Source organism: Colius striatus, chromosome 1 (genome assembly GCF_028858725.1).
Source record: "Colius striatus isolate bColStr4 chromosome 1, bColStr4.1.hap1, whole genome shotgun sequence".
Taxonomy (NCBI): domain Eukaryota; kingdom Metazoa; phylum Chordata; class Aves; order Coliiformes; family Coliidae; genus Colius; species Colius striatus.
Window position 1 is genome coordinate 181,031,694 of NC_084759.1, and position 19,555 is coordinate 181,051,248.

Here is a 19,555-nt window from a genome sequence, read left to right on the forward strand (position 1 = left end):
AAGGAAGTAAGCTAAAGGAAAAGAGATGTCTCCAATAACTTCTATTGGTCTATGGAGCCTTTCACTTAAAATCTGTTTTAAATCAGTAGCTGCTGAAACTCATTACCATAAAAAAAAAGATGGGTCCCGTGGTGCAGGCCCTAGTGTTGAGACTTGCAGTCTCTCAGCAGCTCCACAGGTGTACATGGCATTGCCTGTATCTCAGTTTCTCAGGCTCTCTGAAAGACAAAGACATCATCCGCTTTTTAAACCTGGTGAGGGAAAGACACCAACCCATGCTGCTTAGTACCCTATAGGAAGCAAATATGAGGGGAGGCAGCTATTCGACGGTCTGTGCGAACTGAGGTCATAGACTCCGAATTACACTTGGACAGGCATTCAGAGCACAGCCAGCACTGATGCTGTGACAGCGGTGATACAGGCTGAATTTCTTGGCAACTACACAACCTGCGAGTCCAGGGACAAGCCTGGAGGTGTCCAAGTCTTGCCCTCTCAGGGTTAGGCTTTAGCATCACTCCCCCGCAGTCGAAAGCGCAGAGGGGGGCTGTGCCTGCACAAGCCTAAAAACGCCTTAGTGCAGGGTAAGGGCCACCAAGAGACCCCCGTGGCTTTGCCTGTCAGGGGAGAGTGATAGCCATTCCTCTTGCCCAGAGGCTGAGAGAGCCTGGCCGGGAGAGACGGGGGGGAAAGGAGGGAGGGGAGAGGAAGGGAAGGAGGCGCCCCCTCCCTCCCGCCCTTCTTCCCCCTGCCGCGCACCCTGGCTCCTGCGATGTGGTGAGTCACAGGCAGGTCAGGACCGAGCCGGAGGGGCGGAGGGAGCCGAGGGGACCGGCAGCGTTACCGCTGGGAGCCGCCACCAGCGCGGTGGAGGCGCTGGAGGGAGTGCGCGCAGAGCCGCCCCGCAGCCCAGGTGCCGGGCGGGAGGCCACAGCCCGCCGGGGCGCGCAGCCCCCGCCGCCACCAGGTAGGGCCAGCAGCGCTGGACAGGCGCTCCAGCCGCCACGGAGCTGAGACCGAGGACAGCGGGAGGGGAGGGGAGGGGAGCGGACGGCGCGGCGCGGGTCGCGGAGGTGCGCCGGTCTGTGCCCCGCTCCGCCCCGCCCCGCCGTGCTGGGCCGGGCTGCACTGTGCCGGGTGCCTGGGCGAGGACCGCGGGAGCCAGCCCAGCCCGCCGGGGTGCAGCGCTCGCCCCTCCGGCGGCGGCGTCCGGTGCGCAACCCGCTCCGTACCGCACCGCTCCGCCCCGCCTCGGTAAGGATCGGCAACCGCGGGGAGGACGGGGCGAACCGCGGGGCGCAGGGAGCGGAATGAATGCCTGGAGTTGGAGGAAGAACGGCGAGGCGGCCCGCGTTGCCGCGCCGTGCCCCGCCCGGGAACTTGTCGGGAACGCGGCGGCCGGGGCTGCGCTGCCCTCCCCGGGGCGGGCACCCTCCGCGCCGGGCGGGCGCCGCGGGGCAGGTGAGCGCGGAGCGGGGCCACCGCTGCCCGGCCGCGCACCGCAGGGCGCCTGGAGAGGGGGACGCCCGCGATGTCTACGGCGGGCGGGGCGGGGCCGGGCCGGCGGGCAGCGCTCCCCGGGCAGCGCTCCGCAGCGGCCCCGCGCTCGGTGGCTTCCGCGGCCGCGCAGGCTGAGCGCGCCGCCCGCCGCCCTTCCCGCATCGCGGCCGCCGTGGGAGCGCAAAGCGCAGCCGGCGGCAGCGGCGCCCGCGGCTGCTGGGCTATCTGCGAGCGCCGCGGGGAAGTTGCAACTCGGGAAGGGTGGTTCCGAGGTGCGGGCTTGTGGCCAGCCGAACGTCGAGCCGGTGAGACTGAGGTGTCGGGGTGAACTCGAAGGGTTTCCCAAGTTGAGGGTTTGTACTTCATGGTTGTATGGCACCCACGGTGTTCCTTGCACTCATATTGTGGTTTGGGGTTTTTTTTTTTCTTGTTTTTTCAATTTTTAGAAAGAGAATGTTCTTAAAATGGTTCAGTTTTTAGAAAGAGAATGTTCTTAAAATGGTCAATAATTTGTGGCATCATATAGTGGCATTCCATCACTGTTTCTATGTCAGCTTTAAATTAGGTGGTGTTTTGCTTTATAAATACTTGGTGCACTCCTAAGGAATTCTAAGTTCTACACATCCACCTTAAAATAGGGATTAATAATCGAGTACAGTGATGGTTAACAAACTGTGCGTTTGTAACCTGTGGGAGATTATTCAAGCTGCAATGCATGCTTTTCCCAAAGAACCTGTGCTATGTGTGGTAGTTCATATGCTTTCATCCTACAGGTGCTTTTTGCATTGTCCACTAGCAAAAAGATGATGGTGGCTTTAGGGATTTTTTTCCCTTCTTTTTTTGTTCTTTTTTTTTTTTTTTAGATCTGAGAGGTTTGGATTCATAATCAGAGAAGATTGTGTCTCACATGTTTCTCTGAGAGATGGTTAAGTGTTTACAGATCATACACTGCAAGAGCAAAAAGCTAGCCTTTGGCAGGAGCTGCATGTTGAAAACAAAGTAAGTTAGAGAATGACCGTGTCACTTGTTCATTGTGTGCCCTAATCCTTCTTCAGCACTGTAGCATTCTTTTTCTGACTGTTTTCTAATACAAACTGAATCACTTAGAAAAAGGAATATTTTATAAAACATTCATTTCTATTTACAGAAGAAGAGAGACAGCTTCTTTGCCTTTTTGGTGGGAAGGGAATGAATTGTCTTTATTATCCTATAGAGCTTTCTTTTTTTCCTTTCCTTTTTTTTTTTTTTCTTACAAAGGATAACCACTGCATAGCAGTTCTTTACTGTTAAAACAGATTACACATATTGTGGCTATAGAGTGGTTTGTGGAGATGTCATTTGGTCAGGAGAGATGGCAGTGCAGCCTATAGATGGATGGGAGCACACTGAGTCAGGGCAAGCCAACCAGAAAGCCAAAACTGCAGAGGTTCAATGGACAGCTCATGAATGCAAAACTGAGTGGCAGACATTGTCCTTCCAGGGCTGCCTTTTCCATCCTGATTCTCCTGTATTTATAGTTTTCTGGTACTTTAGCTGATGACCTGTAACCCCCTCCTGCTGGCCCAATGAAATTGAAGGGGCCAACCCACCTACTCTCATTCTTCTGTGATCTGCAAGTGACTGCTCTGTATTTTTCAACTCAGAGGAGAAATTCAAAGCCTGCTGCCTCCCAAATCTGGTTTCCAGGGCTCCAGACAGTAAATGGCACAGCTGTCTGCAGTGCAAGAGCAGCAGCCTTGCCTTCACAGCCACAAAGGGAACCTGATGCTGCGCTGGGGTAGCCAAAGAGCCAGAGCTGCAGCAGTGGGAGTCCCAGACCACTGGGTGATCTGCTTTGTGCCACGATTGCTTTGTGGTGGGGATGTGTCTAGACTTTATTCACTTCAGGCAGAAAGAAAGGAGAGGTTCCTCATCTCAATGTGTCTGTGAAATATCTAGTGTAAGGGAAATCCTGCTTGGGCTGTCTCAGCACTGTAGAAACACACATTATTTCTTGAATGAGAGAGCAAGAGAGTAGATGAACAGTGTTCTCTGGAACTACAGGAACATGAAACCCAAAAGGGAGTTACGGGGTCTATTTGGTACAAAAGAGGAGTGCATTGCTCTGTGTGATCCTTCAAATAAACCTTCCTAAGATTTTGGGTGACAGCCTTGGTGGCAATTCCTGTGAAATCCTCATGTCCCAGCTTCCCACCTCTCCATTGCTGCCTTACTGCCTGCACTTTCAGCCAGGGGCACAATTTCATGTTTCATTAGGCTGTTACCCTCAGCTGAGCCATCAGCCTGTGTCTTGTCTGCCCTGGCCGCAGCCTGTGATTTTGCCTCCCACATAAAGGTTGTAGCTGGCAGTTAAAGCCATGCAGCTTGCCACCACCGGTCACACTGCATGGTCCCAAGCAGCGTGCCATCACCAAGGAGGCAGGACCGCCACTCCCGGGGCCCTCCAACGATAGCAGCTCTTTGCCACAGCCAAGCCACAAAGGTTTCTGTTGTTCTCTCCTTGTAAAACTCTTGTGTATTTCTTGGCAATGACTTCAATGAATGTGTATCTCATGCATAGTGACCGATGCAAGCAGGTTGGCAGAAGCCATTTTTTAAATCAGTTTCTTTACCCCGGGGAAATGTAGTATAGACAGGGCCTTCAGGAAACGAATAATTAGGTGACCTTTTTCCCCCCAGAATATCAGCTCTGTTTTATGTAGAGCTGTTTGAAGTAACACAAATTCTCATTACGCTCCAAATCTCTAACCTTGCCTTGTTTAAGATACCTTTTAGGAAATCAAATCAGTGTTTCAATCTAATTTCCAAAGGCATTCAAACACATGGTATGTGTACTAACTTGTTTCTTCTAGCATTAACAAATCCAGCAAATTGCCAAGCTATTTGCCTTCAGGAAAATGATGATGTTGTACATGATGATAAAGTTTTTTCCTCCTCCAATTTTGAATATTAGAAAAATAAAGGAGAGGTAAAGTTATCAGACCAGATTGGTCTAGGATACAACTCCTTTGAAAGAAACAGTGTTCCCAAGTAAAGTGACCTTTTTTGATCTGTTCTGAGACATTTTATTTGCCCTGTAATCTCTCTCAGTCACTTGATGTGGCTGGATGGTGATTGAATCCTCTTGGCTCCGATGGATCTTCCTTGAATTAGTTGCCATTGAGTACACCAAATATCAGAGTGGAAAACAGAAGTGGAGACAAAGAATTTGAGGGGTTTCCGCCCCTCATGTTTTAAGGAGAGGATGTGTTATGCACACAGGCACAGGGTGCACATGGTGCAAACAGGGAGGCAGTGGATACCCTGAAACCTTCTCCTCCACCTTTCCCCTGGGTGTGCCGGTCTCCAGGGAAGCAAAGATCTCAGAACATTTTTTAAGCAGGTGGCAATAAGAGTTTCTGTACTGTTGAGGTGTTTAGTAAGCTCAAAAAAACTACAACAAGTCCCCCTTTTTCCATATCCTACAGTTCCATGATAGTCTCTCCTTCTTATCCCAAGAAAATGAACATGCAGTTGCCCTTTTGTATGGAAGGCAGTGGAAGGGGTCTTGTTTGAACTCATGATGAATTTGGTTGCAAATGAGTGTGGAAGGAAAATTGCTGAATGCTTTCAGAAGATTTTCATTTTGCTCAAGTGTTCACACCACAGCCATCACCGTGGTATTTGATAGCTATCCATTTTGTTGTGTACGTTGCAGCTTTAACCTCTCTTTGAAGGGTCACATTGGCATATCTTTTTTCCTGTAGTCGCAGAGCAATAACAGTTTTAATGTAAGCTGCTTTCTTCTACCATAGCTCCTTTATTTTGATGTTTATCCAATGAAACAGTATCAGAATCTTTTTGACATGTATAGGTATCCTTTCAGCAAAGGATCAGTGACCTAGCTTGATAAATTTAAAAAATCAGCCAAATAACGAAATATATGACATTTACTGAAATTCATTCTTTGCCACGGAGCTACTTTCTTTCAAAAATATTGAGAATAGTAAGGGATTGCAGCTGCAATTTGATTAAATCTACAGTTGTTACCATTTGCCTTCTGAAAATTGATTCCCTCCCCTCCCGGTCCCCCAGCTTGACATGCTTATTGATTAAAAACTCTGCACTGGCCTAAGACAGCATATATTTGTTAGTGTGTGTGCTTCCCATGCAAGTTTGGACAGGCTTTCAACAGTGGAAGCCGATTCTATTCCTAAGCTATTGGAAATGGTAAAGTCCCTTAGCAATTGTTTTAAACTATATGATGACACATCTTTGAACCTCATTGTATGAAGGAAAAATACCTTCTCAGTGGAGAGAGGTTTCCTGTTTATGTGTGTGTTTGCTGGAATGAAGCCTTCCCCTGTGTGCTGGCTGAGTATTTTATTTTTTTTTTTGTAATCCAAAATGGCAACATGGCAAGTCACCTCCAGAGTTTATGTTTTGGACAGGATACAGGTCTTTTATTTTCAGAATAGCATGGCTCTGAGTTGATGATGAAGCATAGGGGCCTCTCAGTTACACTTCTACAAGCAGACTCAGTTAATTGAGGCGGCACAGTTATAAAGACATCTAGATTTAGGCAATAAGTAATTAACTTTTATTGACAATTTTATATAATGCTAGCTGTTCACTTCCCACACAGGAAGTTTTTGACTTCAGGCAGATGTTCTTTCAGCATAAGGATATGAAATTTGCCAAATTTTATTTTTTTAATATAAAATGTCTAGAATCATAGCTTTGGCTGTGACTGAATAGAGTCCTATAAAATCTTCTGAATGTCTTCATAAAGCAGAGAGTAGCCCAACAAGTGGCCTTCAGGCAAGAGCCCAGCTGCAGGAGGATTGTATGCATTACCTGAAGGGCTTTCAACTCTCTAGATATGAGGCAGGTGACCAAAAATAAAGCCTGTGTAATACTTATGCCTCTCAGTATCTGGGGTGCCTAGGTTTGTGACCTTGTAGAGTGCCTCTGGACCCTACGTGCCGTCACTGAACCCCTTTCAGAGGGGATAGTTGGTGTTACGAGTCTCTAAAAGGTATTTTGCCTATAAAAGTAACGAGGCTGGACCACCCTGAATTTAAGCAGTAAAGTTATAGTTATTTATTAAATACAGTGTTAAGGTTTCTGGTTTGCTTCAAATGATGCTCACGTTAAACAACTGTCTGGGACTGGGAGAGACCTGGACTAATGGACTGATTACACCGAGCATTTGTTAGGGCTGAGAGCCACATGGCCCTGGAGGGGGATGTCCGTGCCCAGCCCCAGCTGTGCCAGCAGCTACCCCTGCCTTCATCTGACAGAATGTTGCACTTAGAGGAATTCCAGTCCATCTATCACGCACAATGGCCGGGACCTACAACACATGTAGGTCTTAAAGCAACTTACTTTTTCTACCTCCTTCTGTGGTTGTGCTGGTTGCCTGGTAGGAAGAGAGAGCAAGACTGTGGCCTCATGGTTGCCCCTGGGAGTTTTGCCACTGACTCTCCATGGACACTGGGTTTAGCTCCACTTTTGTGTGTTTGCACAGTATTTGCAAAATGGATTTTTTTCCCCTTCAAATTGAATAGAAGATTGAGATATCTTTTTCCACATGATTTTTTTTTCACATTAATATTTATAGAAATTGATAATTCCTGCAGGAACTATTTATTTTTGTCTAATTTTTTTTAAACAATCTTTTCTGTGCATGTCTAATGAGCAGATGAAAGCAATTACCAGCTACAGTTAGAATTCCAAACTTATTTTCCTCTTATTTTAGGAGATATATTTCTTTTGTTTGTTTTTTAGTTTGCTTGAGCTGGATACTGAAGCTCACCTTTTGTTTACTTTGTTTTTTCCATATTGAAACTGTTCTTGCTGGCATGGTTTCAAGCTTGGCAGAGGTCTGTTGTGCCATGTGAAATGCCTAGAGGCATACGAGGGGTTTTTACTGTTTTGTCTTTATTGTGAATGCTTTTTGGATTGGTTGGCCCAAACTAAATCATCAAAATATAGGGACCATTAGAGATATTTATTAAGATATTAGGGTTTGCTTCTCGCCACACCTTCCCCCTCTGCCAATCCCCCATGCATGATCCTGTGAGAATAAAGGTAGTAGGTTTCTGTATAACCCAGTTACTGAAAATATTTGCAAATCTGTGGATTGTCCCAAATGCATGACTAGAAAAGAACATGTTTTGTTCTGTAAAATTGGTGTAACTTCACAAGCTTCACCTGTCTTCAGACATATACTGGGGTAACTGAGGCTTGGATTTCTCTCTAAGACTGTTATATGGCCAAAATTGTATTCAAATTTCTGCTATGGGAATTATGTATTCTTTAATCTGTTATCATATATCCCCATGTCTGTTATGGGTATTATATCATTCTTGTATGTCTTCATGGCATGTGTTTTCTCATCCAAAAATACCAGATTCTATTAGTTAGGTCTGAGAAAGCAGGATGAAGCAGAGAGAGGCAGCTTTGCTGAAGATAGTGAAAGGTGTTGGTAGTTGAATTCATGTCAAAAGTTGATTAATTCCTCTTTCCTAATGTCATTGAAATGTTAAATGAATTACTGGAGTTATATTCAGTTTTCCTGTCTACTTCTAGAAAATGGGTACTAATTTTAAATGTTAGGTATTACTGTCCTGCAAAACCTTTGCTTAAACTCTTTAGGTTTATTGCTTTTGCTCTTTGGATTAGAGGGCAATATCTTTCCCAGGGACAAATGTTTCTTGTTAAGGCTTGGTATTTGGTATCATTCTTACAAATGCTCAAAGCTGTAGAAAAAAAAAAAAAATCCCTAAACAATCACAGTATTAATAATGCTTTAAAGAGTAAGATAGAATCAAACAGTATTGGACTCCAATGAAGCAATGAGCCAGTGTGGAGCTCCTTAAGTACTTCTGCACCAGAGAATATAGTCCAAATTTCACCCTGAAAACTGTGCTCACCAACTACTCAAATCAGTGGAAAATGTTGTGCGTGTTTGAGCACACAGTAGATGATTGAAAACTATGTCTTAACTGTTGTTTAACCCTTCTGATGAGAAAAACTTTGGCATCCACTTGGCTGTTGCCTTCCCGTATGTGTTCAAGGACAGAGTGCTGCATGATAACGAGTTTTATCCTTGTTTGTGTTTGTAGTGCTTCCAATTAGTAAATGTGGTTTTTCCCCTAGCCAGGATGTAGGTGCCTTTAGTTGAACTCAGAGTGTCTGAGCATAAGTGAATTCTGTCACTTTTCACTGGAAACTATGCAGATACTGATAACAGGTAGAGAACCTGCACTTGTACTATGGCTTTATTGCCTATGCTTTGCTTTGTTTTCCTTATTTCCTAGTATTTAGTGCTTATTAAGTACACTGTAGGCAAAACTTGAAGTCCCCAAATGTCTGTTTTCCTAGTATTGCAAATTCTATAAGACTTTTGTCCTTATACCCTGACCTTATGTATACAAAAGACATGGATTGCAAGGCATGTTCATTTGTGAGAAAAGGGATAATTCCCTCCCCCTCCTGGTTATAGTCAGAAAGATCTGATCAACTAGTTACCTGTTGTTTTGGGGTGTTTTTTTTCCTGTATGCCTATGGCAGGCTGCATGAGAGGAAGAGCTCTGAATGGAGAGTGTGATGATAGAAGCTGGGAGAGATGAGAGCCAGACGGGGGGTAGGTAAAGTCAGCACAGAGTGTACGAAATTACAAAAAAAATAATGACCTTCTAACTGCAGAACTAAATCCCATGATTTTCCTGCAAGACTGAAAAGAAAACATCACACGTGGTCATTATCAGCCAGAGGAACTGTTTATGAGTTCTCTGGAGTTTTCTTTCTTTCTGAAAGCACATTTACAAAAATAAGTGTGTTTGTTCTTCAGATGTAAGCAGCCATGATAAGATCAGCTGGAGGAGAGCTCAGAGACATCTTTGCTGCTTCCTGAAAATTGCTGCATGGTTTTTTGTTTGTTTATTTTCAAATTGAGAGGTTTTCATATAACATGCTTTAAAAGAACTCCTTTTATGCAAATAATACCACATTTCTCTCATAAACTAAACACAAGCTGGGCCGACCTCTGCTGCACATAAGCACGTGTAGCTTCCAGAGTTCAACTGACTGTAGCAGGAGAGCTTCCTGCTTATCTGAGGAGAGTAAGCCCCAAAATCCCTGCAGGGCACAAAAGTAAGGTAACAACCAGTGAATTGTTTTCACAGTACAAAAAGCCTTTTGGGAAGCAGCAAGGAGCAGTAAGAAGTGGCTAAAGAATAAGGAAGTATTCCTTTGCCTCTGGAACACGCAAACCTTAAGGTAGGTTATTTACCGAGACCTCCATCTCATGCTATTAATAGGGGTAAAAGCCCATCAGTCAAATATTTGACTAGGTATGGTTTGCAGGGATTTCAAAGACATATGAAAAGATAATGCCCATGTCCATTAGCTAGTTACTTGGAAATGCAGTGTAGTTTAATTCAGTCTTTCTTTAATGATTGTCTTCATTAACAATATATAAGATTTTAAAAGATTTACTCTTCTGCACCTATCATTCCGCGTAAGTTATGCCTTCTGCATCTCAGTATTTACCCTGTATCATCTATTGCTCATTTTAAATGAGGTAATATTGAGATTCTGTCATGTCAACAGATCTTCTGCCTTTCAGGCTGTTTTAAGCATGCTGTTTTCTAGTCCTTAGTCAGCTCAACTATCACAGGAATCAATGAGAATACTGTTTGCATAAGGACTTGTGGAGTCAAGTCTTGGAAAAGGTGGCAGCTTCACATGTAACTTATCCTGACAGGTCTAAAACCAGACTTTTGTGTGAAAGTCCAGGTGCATGAGAGTTTAGATCTGTCCCATCATCACCCCCAACAGCTGGATCTTATTCAATTTAAAATTATTTGAGTAATTATTAATCACACAGTCCAATTTTTTATCTCAACGTGACGTACATGGTGCTAATAAGCAATACAACATAATTTGAGTATTTTAGGTAGGAGCAGAGATATAAAAGAAAATGTTCTCGTTAAATGACAATGATCTTTGTTCAGTGTCTGAAATATTAAATTTGGTGGTATCAACTTCTTAGGAAAACCTCACGCTCAGAAACAATTGTTGTTAAATAAAGTCCTAAATTAAAAACATACATTAACTGACATTTCCAATTTTACCACTGCCATTTTTCCTTTTGGATAAGAAGACCAAGCTTAAAATTATGGGTAAGATCCAGAGAGGCTATTTTGGCATCTAAAATGGAGTTTAGAGTGAGTTCAGGGCATAAGTCCAAGAAGTGGATCCAGAAAGCTAACACTTGCTGGCCACAAAGCTCTCAGGTGCTTAGATTAACTGATGTCTGCACTTTGCAGAATTTTCCCTGGATCTCACCTCAGCTTCAGCACTGCATGAGGAGAAATCGCATGGAGCAGTAAGAGGCCCAAGGTCCTGGCCAGTTTACATCTCTCAGCCAAACTCATTTGCGGTCCCCAGCCAAGATGGAGCTGGGCACTGCAGATGACTCCTGCTGCTGACAGGCAGGACCCTATCCCACACTCAGTCCCCTCACTTCCTGCCATCCTGCTTGCCTCCCAGGCATGAGGACCTCATTGCCTAGCAGGATCCACATCCATGCCTTCCACTGTCTGCATCTTCCCTGGAATAGGAGGAGGGGAGTGAGGAAGGGCCATCCTGCCTGTGCCCAGGGAAGAGCAGTGGGCAAGCACCATCCTGCAGCTCAGTCTTGCTGTGCTGTTCCTGCTGTAAACACCAGCAGTAAGCCCTTCATAGTTTGGAGGTGTTTTGCAAGAATGAGCTAATTTATCCTCGTGTCACCCCTATGAGAAAGGTAAATACTCTCTGAAGTCTGGAAAAAGCCTCTTTGCTTATCTCAGACTCCTTGAATCTGGCTCCAGATTTCCAAAGGAGACACTTCAGTGTCTGAACAATTCCAAAACCTGGTATTGGGCCCTTGAGAGCAGCAGTTGCACATTTAAGCTTCTCCTGTCTCCCCAAAGTGAGGAGAGGGACAGGCTGAAAGAAAGTAAATGAAGCAGATGAAAAATCTGTTCAGAAGAAAAAGAAAAAAATAAAAAGATCCCCATCATCATGAAAAAACCTCAAACTGGTCAGCCATCCCTGAACACCTTCTTCAAGCTATTGAGTTTTTCAGCATGTTCTGAAGGTCAGCACAATATTTCAGAATAAAAGCTGTGGCTGACGACTCTCACTGAGGGACATCTGCCAAAAAACAGGAGCTGCGGCTGCTCCAGATCAGCCACTCTACTGATTGCAGCTGTGACACTGTTGCCTCTGGTGAGAGCCAGGATGTCAGATAGGCTGGTCTCAGGCCATTTTGGGATTTATTAACACCAGTACTGTAAAGTCCTTGGAAGCAGATCATGAATCACAGGTTCACAGCAAGGGAGCAGTCATGCCAATGAGCCATCATTAACTCTGTTTCTAAACTGAGTGAAAGTAGGACATCAGTTAAAGTGCATTGCAATAACATAAACTTGCAGTGACAAAAGTGAGGTCAGCATTAAAAAGAAAAGGTCATAACCTCCTAACCAAACACAGATGGGAAATGAACACTATCTTTGACATTGCTCCTGTTTGATTATCAAAAAGCTGCTATGAGGCTAAGTAGACCATCAGGTTATTAACTTTGGTATCCGATAAAGGATGTGTTCTGCTAAGCTAAGGCATAAATATAGACTTCATTAGTTTCAGTAGCTGGTTTACAAATACAGCCAACTCAGTTTTATTTGTAGCTATTCTGAGCGTTTGCACCACATTTTTACCTGGGGCAAACGCCAGCAAGTTAATTTTGCATAGAGGCAGTTAGTGTTTGGCTGGGCTAGTTGTCTCAAACATTACACACTCATAGACTGCATGTGGAGCCAGCTTGGGCTTGGAAGGAGTGAAGTTTACTTTCCAGCACTAAGTAGAGTACATGTGTCCAAATCACAGTATCGTCCCAGTGTGCTGTGCCAGGCCAGACCAGTTCATGTGCCTCACAAAAGCTCCCAAATGCAAGGAGAAGGGTTGGAGGTGACCTAGAGACCTCTGTGCAGTGCTGGCACAGGTACCCCGAACAGAGCTTTTTCCTGGTTTCTCCTTTCCTTGTATGAGCTGCCACCAGCAAGCTGGTTAAAGGAGAGCTAACAGTTTCATTCCAGCCCTTCATCTCTCCAAATCTGGGAGCACAGCTCACTCTTACAGATGTGCTGATCTTGCTGGGACCCTGTGCAAAGTTTGACCGTGACGTCTTGACTTGATGAGCTATGTATCAAGCAAGGCGTCAGCAACCTATTAGAAATCCTTGACCCTAGGTTTTGTCACTAATTTGCCTTGTGGCTCTTGGAGACACATTGACTGAGAAGGGTGAAGTCATGGCACCCAGTGGCATGCTTTATGTGCACCCGTGGAGCAGAAAAGCTACTGTCTGACACTGTTCTGCCAATTCTTTCAGAGGAAAGAACAGAGCCAGTGCAATTTCTTTTGCATGGTATCCTAGGTATTTGTACCACACCTTGGAGGAATTCAGAGACTTGTCAAGTTTTAGTTACTGTTAGTATTGTATTTATTATATTATTTGCTATGACATCAAAAGGAAATTTGATAATCTAATATGCATGTACAGTTCTTATACACTTTATCATCACTGCTGATGTACAGAACTTTTTTTTCTTTTAAAAAAAAAGAGGTTAATGTTTGGACATGAAGAGTTATTGTCTCAGGGACTCCTAAGAACCATTAGCACCAAATGACAATTAAACTGCAGGAAATGTCCTGCATCAAGATCATTCATAATTGCTGTCAGGACATTTAGATCAAATCTGTATGCTGTCTTGGTTAACTCATAGCTATCTGCCTTTTAATCTTTTTCATTTTACGACTCGTGACATTCCTTTAATTATCACAATATGGAAGGCTGTTAGCTTTACAAGACAGGAAAGGCTTCCAAAATCTGCTCTGCATTTCAATTCAAGAACTCAGGTACATAGATGTTATAACCATAAAGCATAAAGTAGAAAATCTAAGTAAGTGCTGACAGTAGTTAAGGGAATCAAGCTAAAACTATACTTGCAGACAGGTTTGCCAACTTGGCTCTTTAAAAACAAGGAACTGCATTCCAAGGAAATTACACTGTCCCGTTCTGTACAGATAACCACAAAATGCTCAGACTCATGCAAAAAGTTAATCAACAGGAGCGACTCATAAATATAAGAAAACTGCTTTCTCCTACTGTAAGGTGTTTTCATACACACCAGAAAGGGCCTGCATCTTTATCTCAGCGTGGTGACTTCCTCAGTGAACCAGGACATATGTCTGCACTTATCTCAACTGTCTAGAATCAGCAAAGGCCTTTGCATATGCAGGGAAAACATATTGATATGAGTTGATTTGTCCAAACAAACATATGAAAAATTTGGAGCTAAACCCAAATATCTCCATATTCATTCATCTGAAACAGAAGACCAACCTTACACTGTATTATCTGTCATGACATGTACAATAACAAGCACAACATTATTCTACCCCACACATAGCTCTTTTTCTACTCAGAACACTTGGACTGAATAAGTTGTTCACATGTCTGTTATCAGGCTGCATTGGTTGCTGCAGATACTGAGTTTAATTCCGTGCTAGAACTGCGTATGTGTTACTGCCAATATAGTGGTAAAGACCTTCAATAGCACACAGGTATTTTCTTACTACACAGTTGTTGACTCCACAGAAGCTCCACAGTTGCTGACTTGCATTTCAGATGAATGGCGTGGAGCAATAGTGTTGTAGTGTTTGAAGTTTACTTTCTGGCTTTCTGCTATTGCCAAATAGTGTCATATTTTTGAGAAAAAAATCCTCCCATCCTTTTACACCCGGATGCTGAAAGCTCTCCTCATATATTTGAAGATCCAAATTCACTTGGAAATAGAAAAGTGAATACACAACATGTTATTGGAGGTATTCCTCCCCCTTTTTCAATTATTATTTGTATATTTTGAATTTATTTTTCGGTTCTTGTTCTTTGTGGAATCAATTCCTCATACCGTAGAATGAGTAGCACTTCCTCACATGAGAAATTTCCCTGAATGCTGACAAATGTTGTATACTGCTTTTAAAATTAGTCTTTATAACCAATGTATAGCTCTCGATCTGCTGCATTCGTTCATAATACATCAGTGAGTGTTTGCCAAGGTTGGTTATGGAAGAACCTGTGATGCCATTCTAGCCCATTACAACAAAAAAAAGATTAAATAAATCCAGTTGTTGTACAGAATCAAGGCACGAGTTGGCTTTAGGATGTTAAGACTTGAAGCAAGTTTCGAAGAAAACATTCTACATTTTACTGCACTGCAGGACACCTACAAAAAATAATGCTAAATGAATGTAAGAGTAACATTTTCTCCACTGCAAAGGATAGTGTTCTTGTGTTTTAATGCTTGTTAAAAACAAACATGGTAGACAATAAAAAAGCTTCTGTTGATAGCTGCTGTGAATTACAATGGCATATTGGATGCAGTAATGGACCATGTATATTAAAGAGTATATTTTATGCAGGAAGAATTTGGATTCTTTTCTGTATTTGAATATTGTAGGGAAAGGCTTTACAGGTCAGTTGAACACGCTAATGAAAGCAATTTCTTCTGACACACATGACTGCACTGGATATATAGTGGATTTAGTTAATGGTAGATCCTCCAGCAATTGCCTAGGCAGTTGTCTCCTGCCCACAAGTTCTTCACCATCAGCCATCTGCATGCACACACACCTCTTGGGTACTGTAGAAACCTTCCAGCTCTGCTGTGAATTAATTGATGACCTAAATCACTGCTACTAAATCCTGTGACTCTATGCGGTGAGAAAATGCGTCGTGTTAGTGTACATACCGTGCGGCAGGAACGTTATGTTCCCATCCTAGTCTGGATGAGTAACCTAAACTAGAGTTGATTAGTGCTAAAGACAAGTGAATATGGATTTTAACTCAAATTAGCCGTTTCAATTCAACTCAGGGATCATTTGTATGCTGACTTACTCTCAAATTTCCTTGTTCTCTCTGTTATTTTAATTCAAGGTAGCTAATTCAGGTTAGCAATTCTGATTTAAGAACATATTTAATCTGTGGAAATGAGAAGACGTTAACCTAAATAAGTTTTTACATATAACCAATCTTGTCTATGGGTGCAATCCATTAATTGGAAAGTCTGATGCAGACACTAGTCTGTTCTATGCTTAGTCTGTCGAAGCTGATGCCAGTGCTGTGACAGATTTGCAACGACAGATTAAAGTTGGATGAATGGAGCTGTTACCATCTCCCCCTGTCATTTGCCCTGTTCTTTTAAATGGTGCTCAAGTCTCCATGGCAGAGCTCCTGATCCTCAGGCAATCAGGTCCTGAACTGGTACAGATTTCGGTCCAGGAGACCAAAGCAAACTGAACTCTGGGGAATAGTAATCACTAGGGCTATTCTATATAAATTTACTACCACAAGCCTGTCAGAACCCAAAGTAACAAGATGTACTATCCCGTTGGAAAAAATATAAAACTTTATTATCAAATGTTTCCTTACTGGGAAAAAGACTACCATTTGCTGACAATACAATTTTTGAAATACGAATTAACATGTCTCTGCTGTTACCTAACCTGAAATGACCTGAGGACTCACTGTGTTGTACAAACACAGTCTAGGTTGGATATGCAGGACCCTGTCATTCCTTTTCTGTAATAAACTAAGGAAAAATGAGATGCTCTGAACCACCTACCAAACACTTTAGTTTTAATGTGTTACCTTAGCTTCTGCAGATCCGTGTAGAGCTTTGTGATCAGAGTTAAATGGGACCCGAGCTGTTGACATGAGGACTGGGAAAACAAGCATGATTCTGTTTTCTGGCTTCCTTGCATATGACAGCTTGAACATCATTCCACAATAAGGCCAGGCCTGACTTGTCAGTACTGTGGCAAACAGTGTGAAAGAGAGACATGATGTTCAATATTTACAAATTATCACCCAGGCCATAATTAGGGAGAATAAAACTTGTAGGAAGAAGATTGCCATTGGGAAGCCGTTAATGGTACACAAACACTCAAGACCAAGCCTGGTGGGAAGCATCAGCCATAGCACTTGAGGTTGCCAAGCACGCTAATATGACACGTCATTACTAGCCACTTGCAACAGTTGACCAAAATCCATTTTCTCATCTGTTACACAAGCTACTGTCTGCTGAGGGATGGAAAAATGAGCACATCATGACACAAGCTTTGAAAATATCTCTTACAAAAAGAATTATCCATCCAGGGCTATTGCTTGCTGATAGTTATCGCAGGCCAAAGCTTACAAGTCTTCTGTAGACACATGAAAGACACACTGACACACAAGTCACGGGAAGGTCACAAAAGAACGAACAGCATCCATCATTCAAACCAAGTAGAGAAACAAAGGGATTACTTGTTTTCCTTCTGCAAGTGATAGACAGCAGCTAGTTCTTTGACCTGTACTCAAAAAGTGTATCTCTAGCCCAAGTATTTTGGTTCTAATGCAGCAAAATGGTTCTAATGCAGTTCAACTGAAAATACGCTTGAGCATGTGCTAAGGAGAAATTAGACTACTGAACCTTTGAGGAGAAGTGAGACAGAATTTTGAATCCTCCAAAGTTTCTCTGCTTCTTCAGGCTGTATTCCAGTGAAGCATGTTTACAATGACTGCCTCTGAAGATTACAAAAAAGCATCTCTGTGCTGTGAGTTGCAGCAGTGGAATAGAGCAAGACTCTGGTAAAATGCCGATAAAGAGACAACAAATACCGTGAGAGTCTTACTGAGCAACAGCAGAGTATAGATGATGTGAGGACTGTGACAAAACAAACACCTAAAAAAAAAGGAAATGCATCTTGTACTCTTGACATAACTCCTTTGTCCTCCTTAAACTATAAATGTCTCACAGTAGAGGATGTGCCTTCTGATTTCAGGCACCTTGAGGAAAGATTGACAGTGTACTAGAGACATGCATTGTGGGGATCCATCTTCCCTAGACCTGCCTATAAATCTGAGCCTGAGCTTTCCATAGGTGGGGATAAGCAGATTTCTGGCTTAGTAGAATGCTTGAAACACCTCAAAGACATACAAAGGAAACATAAATATGAGAGTGAAGATTACTTGTTTTTTCATTTATTGCTCATATTTTCCTTCCTGTAGTGGTGAAATATGGTACCTATTATTCCTGGCATCCTTTGCGTTACACTGACTCCCGCCCTTGCTCTTGCTGTTAAGCTTTTCAGTTCCAATCTCACTTGCTAAAGGAGTCTGAGGAGGAGTTTTCTGTCTCCAGAGCACAGATTCAAACCAGTGCTGGTTTGAATTCATCGGGTATGGGCAGAGTAGCCTACCCAAGGATACTCATCCCAAGATGTGGTTTGAGGGAAAGAATAAGTCAGACAGTATTTATGGCTCTTAATCCCTCTACAGTACACACTGGTATTTAGCATTGGAGAGCTAGGGATCCTCTTTTTCAGGCACTAAAAGAACAAGGAGCACTGTAAACTGAAGACTGAGGGGCATACTGGTTGGGAAATCTATTTGTGAACATACCAAAATAAGAGCATAACAGAGAATATAGTGCAACAAAGTAGGTGCCTGTCAAGTAACCTTGCATCATTATTTCCTCTATTGGTGCTTGATCAACCTTATCCTCATCCAACTATTGTCCCACCTATTGTTTTCTGTTTCCACTGCAGTGCCACCTCTGTTAAGTTTAAACTCAGTTTATATACCTGCTTCAGCCTTGTGTCAGAAATCAACCACTTCAGGAATTTTCTGCTTAATCTAGTATCTGTCAGAACATGTTGAGTCGTCAGAAGTGAATCTGCAGGAATGTATCAGTTTTAGCAATTTCTGGGGTGGAAGTGCTGGCTGAAGGGAGGCAGGCAGTCAGGCCTGGCTCCCACTCTCCGCATTGCGGGGGCCTTTGCTCAGCACTGGCGAAGCAGGGCCATGAACACGGTTGTTCTTGGATCGCCTGTGAATTCTGGGTGTTTCACACAAACTTTGAAAGCTCTTGGTTTCATCCCAGCACAGAGCAGGAAAAAAATCTGCAATAACAAAAAGTTTCAGAGGATGAAAAAGCTGTTGCCTGCCTTGTACAATATAGAAGTCTGTGCTCTGTGTGCTGGGGCTATTCTCTAGTATCCCTGCTCCTTTTTCCTTTATTTTTCTTTTAAACTTAAATACAGGTTTGATTTGTTTCCAGGATTCTGTTATCAGTAATTAATATTAGAAAACGTTGTTAATTTGAAGGAAGATCTTAATTTCACAACACCAGAAGTGTGGCTTGTTCTTACCAGCTAATACTTGAAAATAGCCTGTGTTTCTGATTTTCAACCCCAGCTCTCGACCATGATTCTTATCAAATAACAGGGAGGAAGAACAATTCTTTGTTACCAAAACCTATTGTTTTGTGTAATTAATGAGGTAAGCCACAGAAAGAGTTCAGTGGACGCTGAAATAAAATGTCACAAGGAACGCAGGAGGATTATTGATGGATTGTTTTAACCGATCTAGTGAAAATGCTGAATTTATACACTGCTGAAACAGCTCTGGTCTATAGTCATCTTTTAATTTTGCTTGAAGGCTTAATGAAATGAAAAGTTAGTACAGATTCCTATCATTAGCTTGTGAATTTCAACGTTGTCTACTTTAAATCCTTTCAGTGATCATAAGCATTTCTTGATGAACAACAATTGCTTAACTATAGCCAAACTAGAATTATTTTTCCCCAAAGTATGTAATAATCTTGCTGAATGCATAATTGTTTTCTCCAAGTTCTTCATGTTAAGCTAAATTTGGCTTAACAACTGTGTCATGACATTAACAGAAAATGTCTGGTGTGACAGGGCATAGTGCGGACATTGCACTGAAACACTCATAACCACAGTTCATTTAATTGATCTTCCAAGGGGGTGAAATATCACAGTAGTCATCTGCCTTTCAGGCCACATCAAACAATTATGTGGAGAAGTAAAAAAAAAAAAAAAAAAAAAAGGAAAGAAAAAAGAAAAGTGCTAGGTTGTTTGATTTCATCAGTTAATGGCTTTAGGTCATTTGATACCCCTTTGT

The 19,555-nt window shown here is 42.9% G+C and overlaps 1 protein-coding gene across 7 annotated transcripts in view; it reads left to right on the plus strand.

Moving 5' to 3' along the window:
• The first annotated feature begins 866 nt into the window (after window positions 1-866).
• The window catches only part of MET (MET proto-oncogene, receptor tyrosine kinase), a 92,186-nt gene continuing 73,497 nt past the window's right edge, over window positions 867-19,555 (plus strand). The window contains exons 1-2 of one of the 7 annotated variants that reach the window (XM_062017643.1): window positions 890-964; window positions 2,361-2,496. The gene's annotated coding sequence lies outside the window, so the exon portion shown is untranslated. Of the gene's footprint in view, window positions 965-1,030; window positions 1,252-1,440; window positions 1,459-1,682; window positions 1,803-2,360; window positions 2,497-19,555 lie in introns of those variants that run through there. The other 6 variants (XM_062017652.1, XM_062017693.1, XM_062017668.1 and 3 more) reach the window with 6 other exon arrangements.